Below are 12,194 nucleotides of genomic sequence, written 5' to 3'. Positions count from 1 at the left end.
GCTAGGCCTTTTCTCATTGGAACGGCGAAGGATGAGGGGTGACTTGATAGAGGTTTATAAGATGATCAGGGGAATAGGTAGAGTAGACATTCAGAAACCTTTTCCCTGGGTACGACAGAGTTTTATAAGGGGACATATATTTAAGGTGAAGGATGGAAGGTATAAGGGGGATGTCAGGGGTAGGTTCTTTACCAGAGAGTGGTGGGGGCATGGAATGCGCTGCCTGTGGGAGTGGCAGAGTCAGAATCATTGGTGACCTTTAAGCGGCAATTGGATAGGTACATGGATAGGTGCTTAAGCTAGCACAACATCGTGGGCCGAAGGATCTGTTCTGTGCTGTATTGTTCTATGTTCTATGTGGCAGTTCTATATTTCACGTCTATTTGTTCGCTCTGCATCTGTCCCATGAACGTCCTTATCTCCAGATCTCACCTCTGGTGTTATTTGCGTTGATGCTGGCAATCAGAAAATGTTGCAAGGTTCAAGGAGCAAGTCATTCACAGAACTCGAACTGTGTGGAAGCAGGCCATTTAGCCCAAAACGTCCACACCGAGTCACCAAAGTGCAACCCGTGAAGATCCATTCCCATGCACTTCCCTTTGCAGTTGCCCCTACCCAACATTTCAGTGGCACGGTGGCTTAGTGGGTAGCACTGCTGCCTCACAGCACCAGGGATCCAGATTCTATTCCAGCCTCGGGAAACAGTCTGTGTGGAGTTTGCACATTCCACCCGTGTCTCCGTGGGTTTGCTCCGGTTTATTCCGACAATCCAAGTATGTGTAGGTGAGGTGAATTAGCCCTGCTAAATTGCCAATAGTGTTATCTGCATTAGTCAGGGGAATGGGTCTGGGTGGATTACTCTTCCGAGTTCCGGTGTGGACATGTTGGGCCGAAGGGGCTGTTGCCACATTGTATGTAATCTAATCAACTGACACATTCCGGAACAGCATGGACAATTTAGCAAGGCGAATTCACCTAAAAAATACATCTTTTGATTGTGGGAGGAAACCGGCGAAACCAGAGAAAATACACGCAAACATGGGAAAAATGTGTAGACTCCACGCAGACAGTCGCCCGATGCTCTAATTGACCCCTGTCGTTGTGAGGCAAGATTGCTAACCGCTGTGCTGTGCGTGGCATAAAATTCGTTTTTTAAGACCAAATTAAGAATTCGAAATGGGAAAAGGTGGAAAAGGAGTATTGTGCTCACCACTCAGAGTCTTGTTCAGAGAGTACTGGGATATTGTGTCCAGATTTTGATTCCTTAGTGAGGAATGATATCTTTGCCGCAGAGCGAGGGCAATGGAGTTCGATCAGACGAATCTCTGGCATGTCTATATTATGAAGAGTGTATAAAGACACGTGTTGTTTAATTGATAGTGCTGTGGGGCAATATGGGGTGACTGCACTGTAACATGAGGGTTATGGACCAGCTCATTATTTCCTCAGCAGAAACTCAAAACGTACAAAGGTTAAGTGATTCCTGATAAACTTATACGGCCCTGTGGAACTTCCGTGTTGATTGAGAGGGGCACTGAATAATCCTTCTCTCTGTCGTTGCTGTGTGAACTTGCAGTGAACGTCAAGCTGTTCACATTTTCTCCCACGATTTGGAAAATGCCATAATATTGCACAAACACCAGTTTGGATCCTCGCCCATTGTGGAAACTGAGTGACTCCATTTTTGTTCTCTGCTCTGCGTAGAAGCATCATTGCTGCTGCTGAAACCAAAGTTCCTTTTTCTTAACGGACGAATTCCTGAATTCTTAGTTTGTTTTTTTCTGTAAAATTCCCCATTTTTTCATTATTTCATGCTTTCGTAGTATATATGTTAAATCAAATGTATTATTTTTAAAAAAAATTTAATACCCTCATTTTAGTCTCCAGTGCAACAGAAAATGTCCATTAGGTATGCTCCAGATACACAATTCACAATATCTTACATGGAGCAATAACTGTATCTCTCATTCTCAGACCAAAACGGTTAATCTTTCAGAACATAAAAAGTGCATTTTAGCAATAGTGAAAGAGAGTCATCATCGAAAATCGTTTAAACAAATTGCATTTGTCTTTCATGTCAGGGGATCAAAGCTGCACACAGTGCTTCAGGTGAGGTCTCAGCAAGGCTCTGAACAGATGCAGTAAATTTCTTCTGCGATGAAAGGTGGTAAACTTTGCAGAGACGATACTAGCTATCCATATACATTTCAAATCACTTGCTGCAACTGAATTAAAACATCACGTGAATCATTGGCCAGGACAAGGTATTCTCTTCTGTCGCAGAGTTCTGCAATCTCTGTCCATGTTTCCTGTTACATTGTCACTCCCTCACTGTTTCTGATGGAAGTCTACACTAAATACCCCGTCTACTTCCCAGTTCTGCCTTCAACTGACAAACTATTATTTGACTATTTTGCTAAATAAATTAATTCAGTTCCAATCAATTCAGTCTTCATATCCACGTAATTTATGTATTTTACAAATGATCACTGACCTCACACGGATTTTATAGGAACTCCACTAGTTCTGGCTTTCCATGATGAAGATAAAAGTTAATCTCGACTCTCTGTTCCCTATTAGCAAATCAGAATGCCACCTTCAAGAGTACCAGACTCGTAAGGTCAAATGGCATCACCCTGTGATATGTAATTTATTCAGATGCCCGTACGAATTAATTGAATCACTGTATAAATACTTAGAGGGGCTATTCTCCAGTCTCTTTCTAAATTTCCTGGCTCTCTGAAAAGGGCCTCACACACACACACACACACACACACACACACACACACACACACACACACACACACACACACACACACACACACACACACACACACACACACACACACACACACACACACACACACACACACACACACTCTTTCTCTCTTTGTGACAACCTCAAGGGGCCGATTGAAAGACCAACGCATGGATGAATAATATGCCATTCGGCCCCTCGAGCCCGGCAAGTCATTCAGAATGTTCATGTTTTATCTGAATGTGGCTGGCACACGTTTCTTATTTATTCCAAATAAACATTGACAGCACCAGGTATCCGAGTTCAAGTTCAGCCTTGGGTGATTCTACAGAGTTTGCAAATATTCCCCATTTTCATGTGTTTCCTGCGGATGCTCTGGTTTTCTCCCACAGACGGAATATGTGTAGGTTAGATGGATTGTCCAGGGAAATGCTGGGGTACATCAATAACACAGTGATAACCTCTTTGTTGAATTGGTGTGGACCTGTTGAATCGAATGGCTTGGTTCCACTCTGTCGGGATTCCATGAGTTGACATAGCCCATTCAGCCCATCAAATGCACCACACATGAAAACTGATTGCCAAACAAAATAGTTAGTAAAATTAGATTCCAGGGACTCTCGGGATACGTTTAAAGATCGTATAAAACCATTAGAAATTCGAGCAGAATTCAGCCATTTCGCCCAAAAAGTGGAATATTGGTGGTATGTTTCTCCACACCATTCTCTTGTCTTCTGCCTTTAAACGTTTATCACCTTATGGATGGATTTTTGTTTTAAAAACGCTACTGTATCTGCATGTCTACCCATTTTTATCTGTTTTCCTCTATGTCTATGTGCATCTATCTCTCTGTGCATTGTGTGATGAATGTATCAATGTGTAACTCTCTGTATCTTCATGTCTGTGAAGTTCGGTCTCTATTATTTTGGGACTGATTTCATTGCAATGGCGGCACGGTGGCAAGCACTGCTGCCTCGCAGCGTCAGTGTACCCGGGTTCAATTCCCGCCTCAGGCGACTAACTGTGTGGAGTTCGCACGTTCTCCCCGTGTCTGCATGGGTTTCCTCCGGGTGCTCCGGTTTCCTCCCACAGTCCAAAGATGTGCAGGTCAGGTGAATTGCCATGCTAAATTGCCCGTAGTAGGTAAGGGGTACAGGTAGGGGTATGGGTGGGTTGCGCTTCGGCGGTGCGGTGTGGACTTGTTGGGCCGAAGGGCCTGTTTCCACACTGTAGGTAATCTAATCTAATCTAAAAAAATCCCTCTCGTCGGTCTCTCTCCATCTCTTGCTGCCTTTTGTATTGAAAGATGTCCAATTCCTGCCTTACTGGACTCCCAACCCCTTGACCAAGGTGCAGATTTTATTGTTAATTCTGAGAAGAAATCAACGACTATGTAACTCTGACATTTCAAACTCGTTTGGTTATTCAAGTAATATCGTTGAAGACACAAAGTACATATTTTCCGAATCCATGAAATGTTGTGTCTGTGAAATTAGCAGAAGATTAACATCCCCATTACTGGCCCATATGCAATCATTAGGTATATTTCAGAACTTTCTAATCCTTTCTCCCAAATAATTAGGAAGTGTACATCAATAAAAATATTGGAAGTTGGATAAACTGCAACAGAATTAATTTCAAACCCTTTCAAACTGTTCGCTCTGATGGGCCCTGTTCTCCAATGCGGTCGAAGCACTGTTTAATATGTCATTCTGTGTCAGGAATACTGCTTGTACAACTTATTGGGAAATTGCAAATGAAGAAGGAACATCATTCCACATGAGCATGCTCTACTATGAGCGGCGGATTGCAATTGTAATCCTCCTCACAACATCCTGTGTATGCGTATGTGTGTGTTTACGCGTGGATGGGTGCGTATGTGTGCCAATATTGCTGTCAATTTGGATAAATTGTTGAGCACCTTCGCTCCCCTTATTCTCTCTGATTGAATTGCTGGACGTTTTTGCCCTCTGCCACCTTCCGTGCAGTGGCATGGGGAGGTCACTGGAGTGTGGCATTGCATTTGCTTAATCAACACAGAGACTGCCTAATCTGCCACTCATTCTCTCACACACAACACGCAATAATCTTTTATTTTCACGGGTACTCCACTTTGAAGTACAGTGAAAAGCTTTCACAATATCTGCCTTCTTATGGCCAACTCTGAGATACAAATACCTAGGTACAATTCATGAATACAGAAGGGGGAAAAAGTAGCTGCATAACTATATACAGAGAAGAAAAATCAGTCAAATATATCAACATAAATGTTGCCACAGCTCACTGCAGGGTCTTTGCACGTGGCCTGGCAGACTGCAGCAGACTCCAGTCTAACATCCAAGCACATCCCTGCTCCCGCTCTAAACTCCAAATCTGCAACTAGAACACAAATGTTGCAACTTAAGTTCAGGGTATTTTACATACACTCTTCTCCGCCTGGCAGTCTCTAACTGTGCGCTTCTTTGGGACTGCTTCCCCAAGCTGCTGTGTATCACACAGCCTTCACCTGTTCCAGTTTTTCGAAGTCCGCCAACTGCTCTGGAAGCATCAGACCTTATCACCTTCAGGACGCACTGCCCATATGCTGCTCCGGGCAGTTGCTGCTGCGATGATCGTGGCCCACATGAGAGTCCGCAAGTTGTTCTGAGGTTCGTGTACCGCACATTGCTCCGTGGCCCGTGGACCAGACACTGCTCCGGGGCTCATGTCGCAAACGCTGCTACACTGAGACAAGGCTATGGGACTCGTGGCCCACACACTGCTCCTCGGCTCGTGGCACACACAGTGCTCCAGGGCTTCAGGCCCACACTGCTCCAGAGCTCGTGGTTTACACACTGCTCTAGTTGCTGTGGCCAACAGAGTGCGCCAGGCCTCATGACCCACACACTGCTCTTGTGCTTGTTATCCATGCACTGCTCCATGCCCTGCAGCCCACACACTGCTCCATGGCCCGTGGCCAACACACTACTACTCAACCCGTCACCCAGACACTACACCGGGGCTCGTGCCCTTCGTGCTCTCCAGAACCCGTAGCCTACCACTGCTTCAGGACCCTTGCCCCAAACGCCTCTCCAGTGATCGTGGGCTGCAGACTGCTCCACACGTCGTGGTCTGCACACTTCTCTCGGCCCTGTGTCCTTCAAACGGCTTGGGGACCCACGGCTCATACGCTGCTCCCGAGCCCTTAAGCCACAAACTGCTTCAGGACCCTTGGCACACACTCTGTTCCTGAGCCTGTGGCGCACGACCGGTTCAGTGTTCGGAAAAGCAAGAAATGAATAGGTGTAGCAGCGAAGATCACAAAGGAGCATCCTGAACGTCACCATCTTGACTTCAAACCAAGACACTACAACTAATACAGGAATATAGCCACAATGATTAATACTCTGACATGAACACGGATGGGAACTGTCTGTCAGAATTTCTCTTGCTCTGTGGATGAGTTTTTTACAATTTCCTTCACCTGCTGTTATTCAGTATTTCTGTTGTTCAGGTCACAGCTCGTCATTATTTGACTGGTTCCATGAGATGTATTTCAATATTTACGTCTCTCAATGTGCAGTACATCAGAATTTCACTTGCTCGCCAGAAAGAGTGCTTCAGTAATTCAGTTTTTTCTGCGTTGATTGTGACACTAGTAACATTTCCATGCTTTCAGATACCAAACCTGTAAGAAGTGTGAAATGTGTGCAAGACAGCGTGCAAATGCAACAGGGCATGATTAAGTTGGTGCTGACCACAGATGTATTGCAGAGATGGTTAACGTTGATAGGATGAACATTGACTGGAAATATAACATATGCTGCACATTTACAAGGTGTGGGCGTGGGAGGAAGGAACACAGGGCCCCCAGAGAATATGAGCATAGATTATTGGAAGTACCCAGTCAAGTGAGGAAACCAGTAAAGATCACAGATTAGTTTCTGTATCTGAGCAGTTGACAGTACGAGGCGTGGGAGGGAGCCCACGTACTCCTTTCCTGGGACGGGATGGAGATGACGTTCTCTGAGGTCATCCTCCTTCCTCACGAGACCCTTGAGAATTGATTTGAACTGACTCGACACAAAAGAAAAATGGTGTTACTGTCAGTTTCTACGTTATGCTGGAGGAAACGGAATGATAGTAAGTTTAAAGTGAGAACTACCCTTCACTGATCAGTGCTTGTTACTTGGTATGTGGGTCATGAATGTTTCAGAATCTCGACTCTGGAGCCGCTACGCATGGCGATGGGAGGAGGATGAGGGAACACATTTCACGCAAAATATCACCCAGAATCGGACTTGCTATTCTATTGTAGTTTTCTTCTCCTGGTGTTACAGGAAGGGAAGGAGATAATGATGGGGTGGGCACCAGAGTTTTGTATTGCTGCAACATGCCCTTCAAAAATCAATTCGTCTACCAATAAAAGTTAACACACCGTATGCACTCTGAAAAACTCTATCATCCTATTTGGAAACTTTCTAGAATCTATGTACATGGTCTACCAAATATTTCTGTTTATTTCCACTATCAAGATTTTTACTATTAGAACAGTACACTTTTTTCCTGTTGCTCCGTCCAAAGTGAATCACCTCACATTTTTCGCATTAAAATCCATTTGCCATCTCTCAGCCCAGCTCTGCAGCTTACATATGGCCCTCTGTAATCCGCAACAGCCTTCAACACTATATACAACTCATCGGAACGCAGCTGCATCTGCAAATTTAGTAACTTATCCGGCTATGCCCTCATCCAGGTCATATCTAAAAATGATAATCAGCAGTGTCCCCAAATCAGATACTTGCTTTGCAACACTAGCAACTGAACTCCAGGATGATCATTGTCAACAACCACCAAATTCGCTCTTATTTCAGCGATCCAACCTGTGATATAAAACGTGAAATCACCCTTAATGCCACGCCTCCAATGCTCTTCCATCCCAAGTAGTACAACCATAGCACCAACAGCCTGTGAAAAGGAGCAATGCACTGCATGTTGGTTATAAAGTATATATTCCTGAGCAGGACATCGGCACAGTCTGCATAGTCCTCCTTGTTAGACTGTTAACCTGTGTCAGTTTATGCTACCTGAGCAGGTTCTGTGAGGCACGTTCAGAATTTGATATCACAAAAACATTTCAACTGACCTGGCAATTCGTTTATTCAATGTCATCATTCTTATGACTTGGAATTTCCAAGGTCTCTTTCCTCCCTTCACACCGAAACCGTGTCTTTTTACTAACCTTTCCACGACGGAATAAGGACATGTCACAACCCAAAGGACTAGCCACATAGATCAAAAACATTTCTGAACTGACAGGCAGACTACTACGACCACTAGGACTCATAACAGCACACAAACCAACAGCCATTCTCAGACAACAACTCATCAGGACAAAGGACCCGATACCCAGCATGAGCAAAACCAACATAATATACAAAATCCCATGCAAGGACTGCACAAAACACTACATCGGACAAACAGGAAGACAGCTAACGATCCGCATCCATGAACACCAACTAGCCACGAAACGACACGACCAGCTATCCTTAGTAGCCACATGCGCAGATGACAAGCAACATGAGTTTGACTGGGACAACTCTACTATTATAGGACAAGCCAAACAGAGAACAGCCAGGGAATTCCTAGAGGCATGGCACTGATCCACTGATTCAATCAACAAGCACATCGACCTGGAGCCAATATACCGGCCACTGCAGCCGGCAGCTGGAACTGACAACCGGAAGCGGAAGATTCCAACCACGACAAATGCCGGAGGAAAGATCATGGAAGCGCTTCACAGGAGACTACCAAGCACTGAGGATGTCTCCTAGACAGGGGATGAAACGTCTGCAACACAAATTCCCAGCTCGCCGAACAGAACGACAACAACGAGCACCCGAGCTACAAATATTCGATCAAACTTTGATGTTATTAATTAATTAATTGGCTAATCCAATCTTTAGTACAAATCTGTCCCGCTGTATCTTCTGATGACCTTGGTTTTTGTGTCCCTACTGTAAAGACGGCTAGCATTGCGAAGCTCAGGAACAATGAAATGATGTGCGTCTTGTTTTTCTTCTCTTGTTGACGTATTCCATGAGGTCTCTCAGATCAAGGCCATCCTCTTGATACACGGATCATTAGATTGCAGCCCTCCGACTGCATCCTCATGAGACAAACACATCAAAATATCCTTTGTCTGCCGATTGCTGTGGAGCCACTTGGAACATCAGGGAGCAGGTCATCAAGGAGAAGGAGCAACTCTTGCTTTGTCTGAACAGATCAGAACGAACCCTCCAGTGTGCACTATATCACGAAGCCCTGTCCTGTCACATCGTTGCATTTCATTAATTTATGATCTTTCAATCTTCCTGAAAAGAATTTACAGGTTAAAACTTAGTCACTTTATATTTCACCTGTCAAACAATTGCTTAACTGTTAATATCCATCTCCAGCCTCTTCAAATTGTCTTGATCATTTACTTTCCTGCTAAATTAACGCCATTCCCAAACTTTGTTCCCATACGTCTCTACCACTCCTTCAGATCATCGATATAGAATCTAGATAGTTAGGACACAGCACTAGTCCCTGTGTGGCTCTACTGATTCCGTACTTTCAAACTGATCGAAACTGATTCATCCTGAACGTCTGCTTCTTGTTTAATAACCAGCCCTTGTTCATTCCAGTGTAACGGTTTCATTATGCTGCAACTTACATGAATACATAAGAACGAAGTGCCTCTGACATTAATTTTAGCCGCTAGAGCCCGTTCGACCATTTAAGACAATCACAGATTATGTCAGCGGGGTCTTTGTTTCGCTTTCCTGCCGCACTCTATAATGGTTAATTTATGTCCCAACATCTATCCAGGGAAGTGAGTTACACAGATGCACCAATTAATGAGAGGATTGAATGGTTTTAAACCTTCTTCATTGTACCCTAAATCTTTGATCACTTGTGCAAGGCTGCTGTATGTGATACAATACCCAATCCACGTCTACGTTATCAATCGACTTTAGCATCTTACATAACTCAATTTGATCATCTCTCATCTTGTAAACTGCAGTCATTGTAAACCTGAACTGCTCAACCTCTCATCATGAGGTAAACCCTTCTTCACTGGGATTAATATAGTGAACATCGCCTTACCTGCCTCAGGGTAACCACAATCCTCCTCAAATCAGGGCACACAAACTGTAAGAGTATTCCAGTTGTAGTATCACTCATACGTTGCCTATTTGCTGCAACTCTTCCTTACTTCAGCTCTGTATTCCCTCAGAAATAAACACTGAAATAGAGTTTGCTTTTCTCATTATCTCGCTGTGACCCTATAGGAGTTTTATGCGATATGCATGAGGGGACCCAAATTTCTCTGTTGTAAAACACTGTGAAGACTTTCGCCATTTAGATGCTATGTTCCCTTTCTATATCTCTCACCAAAATGGATAAATCCATAATTGCCCACGTTAACATTTGTTTGCCAAATGCTGGCCCATTCACCCAACCTATCCATTTTCGTTTGTAAATTACTTATATCTTCATTGCTATTCACTTTTTCGCATATTAACTGTCATTTCTCAATCTTATTACCATATTTTCTATCCCCTTACTGTATTTTAAGTATCACAATAGATTTTGAATAATTGTGCCCTGAGAACCGAACTCTGCAGCATCCCAACATTTGCCAACCAGAAAACCACACACATTTTGTGTCCATTTTGTTGATTGGCTATTTTTATACATATTGAGCAACCAATAATCCCTAGACTGGACCAAACAGCTGTAGTGTTCAAAAATACTTTTCAAGAAAATATGCAGCTGGGTTTCACTTTGGAAAAGTAAAAAGGCACAGAGGCACCTGCCTGGAATCATTGTTCATACTGAAAATCAATTCACGCCTTGACTCCAAAAGAACAGTTTATCAGACCTAATACTTTGGAACGAAAAAAACGTTTACTGTTTGGTGCTACCCCAAACCAGATATTGTGTGGCGGACAACGATAGCAAGGCATTCAACTCCAATCAATATACAAGCATTGAGATAATGGAGATTATAATAAATCAAATAGAATATGCATCTACTTAGAATAACCAGGAAGCTAATTCATCTTGAAAGTGATCAACAGGAACACATTGGCATGTGGTATTTATCGAGAAGTTAAGAGGCTCTCAATTAGTATAACTGAGTTATACCTGAGAGAGAGATTTGCCATAAGGCAGTTATCCTCACGAGAACTATCCCTGCTGCCACCACCCGGAGAAGGTTCCCAAAGAGATCCTCCCACGAACGATCTGCACAGAAATCCCATCAGAGGGATCCCAATTTCAATTCGGAAACCTACCTACATAAACGTATCCACACCTGGGAAACCAATGGTAAAATCCACGGCCAGTAGCACTGAGAATAGAAAAAAAACCTCTGAAAACCACCGACCCGACTGACACACAAGGCTTCATACACATCCTGAAGTGAGCACCGGATCAGAAAACCACTAGAAACTAAGAAACATCATGTACTCACCTGATAAATCCTATAATCGTCCTAATGTATCCTCAGTCTGAAATGAACTGACGAAAGTCTTCATCGAGGCACTGACCAAGGCAAGCAGGAAATTCCAGCTGGACATCAACATTGTGAGTTCTCCCAAGTGGTGAGCTTAATCTCGCTTGACCCCAAACTTTCCCACAGAGCTCACAGGGCAGTGGTGACTGTCCAGTAATCCCAAAGGATATGGAGCCTGCTATAAATTTTGTGATTGAAACAGTTGTTTGATCAGAATAGAACTAAACCTGTATTTGATTCGATAATGTATTTAATTGCTGTCATTTGTGTAGTTGCTTGTGTCAATTTATCTGTGCATTATACATGATTTTGTTCCTTGTGGTTTACTTCCCCTTTCTCATATTTAATAAATGCAGGTATTCCTTTGCCCCTGAAACAACTGTCGGCTCCTTTTTCATTTCATATTCTCTGAATAAGCCCAATGTAAGAACCATGGATGTGGGTGTCATTTGCGCCACCTGTAAATCATCAAAATACTGATTGCAAACCAGAAAACCTACAATCCAATCTAATACATTGCTACAAAACCCATGTGCTCTTATCAAAAGGACTAAATTGTTTTTCAGCACTTTATTCAATGCCTTCTCTAAGTCCAGATATATTACATCTCCAGAATCCCATTGTTCACCTCGCTTACCTTGTTATTAAATAACTCGAGAAAATAATTCAATCATTCTTCCCTCATATTGGATTCTGACTTCGAAGACGTTGTTGCTTGACTGCACAAAACAGTCATTATTTCCTTGATAATGGATTCTAATAATTTGCCTTAAATACCAATAATTTGTCCAATTCTTTGTTTTCCCGAGTGAAGATGAATATTCTAAGTTCTTCCCATCTGTAACCTTCATGTTTCTTTTCAGTTCCTGTATAATGGGTACCACATTTGAA

This window comes from Chiloscyllium plagiosum, unplaced genomic scaffold (assembly GCF_037043375.1).
Source record: "Chiloscyllium plagiosum isolate Xiang-an unplaced genomic scaffold, Cpla_swu_hap1 HiC_scaffold_29, whole genome shotgun sequence".
Classification (NCBI taxonomy): domain Eukaryota; kingdom Metazoa; phylum Chordata; class Chondrichthyes; order Orectolobiformes; family Hemiscylliidae; genus Chiloscyllium; species Chiloscyllium plagiosum.
The sequence above is the reverse complement of the archived record's forward strand: the minus strand, read 5'-3'. Positions refer to the sequence as shown.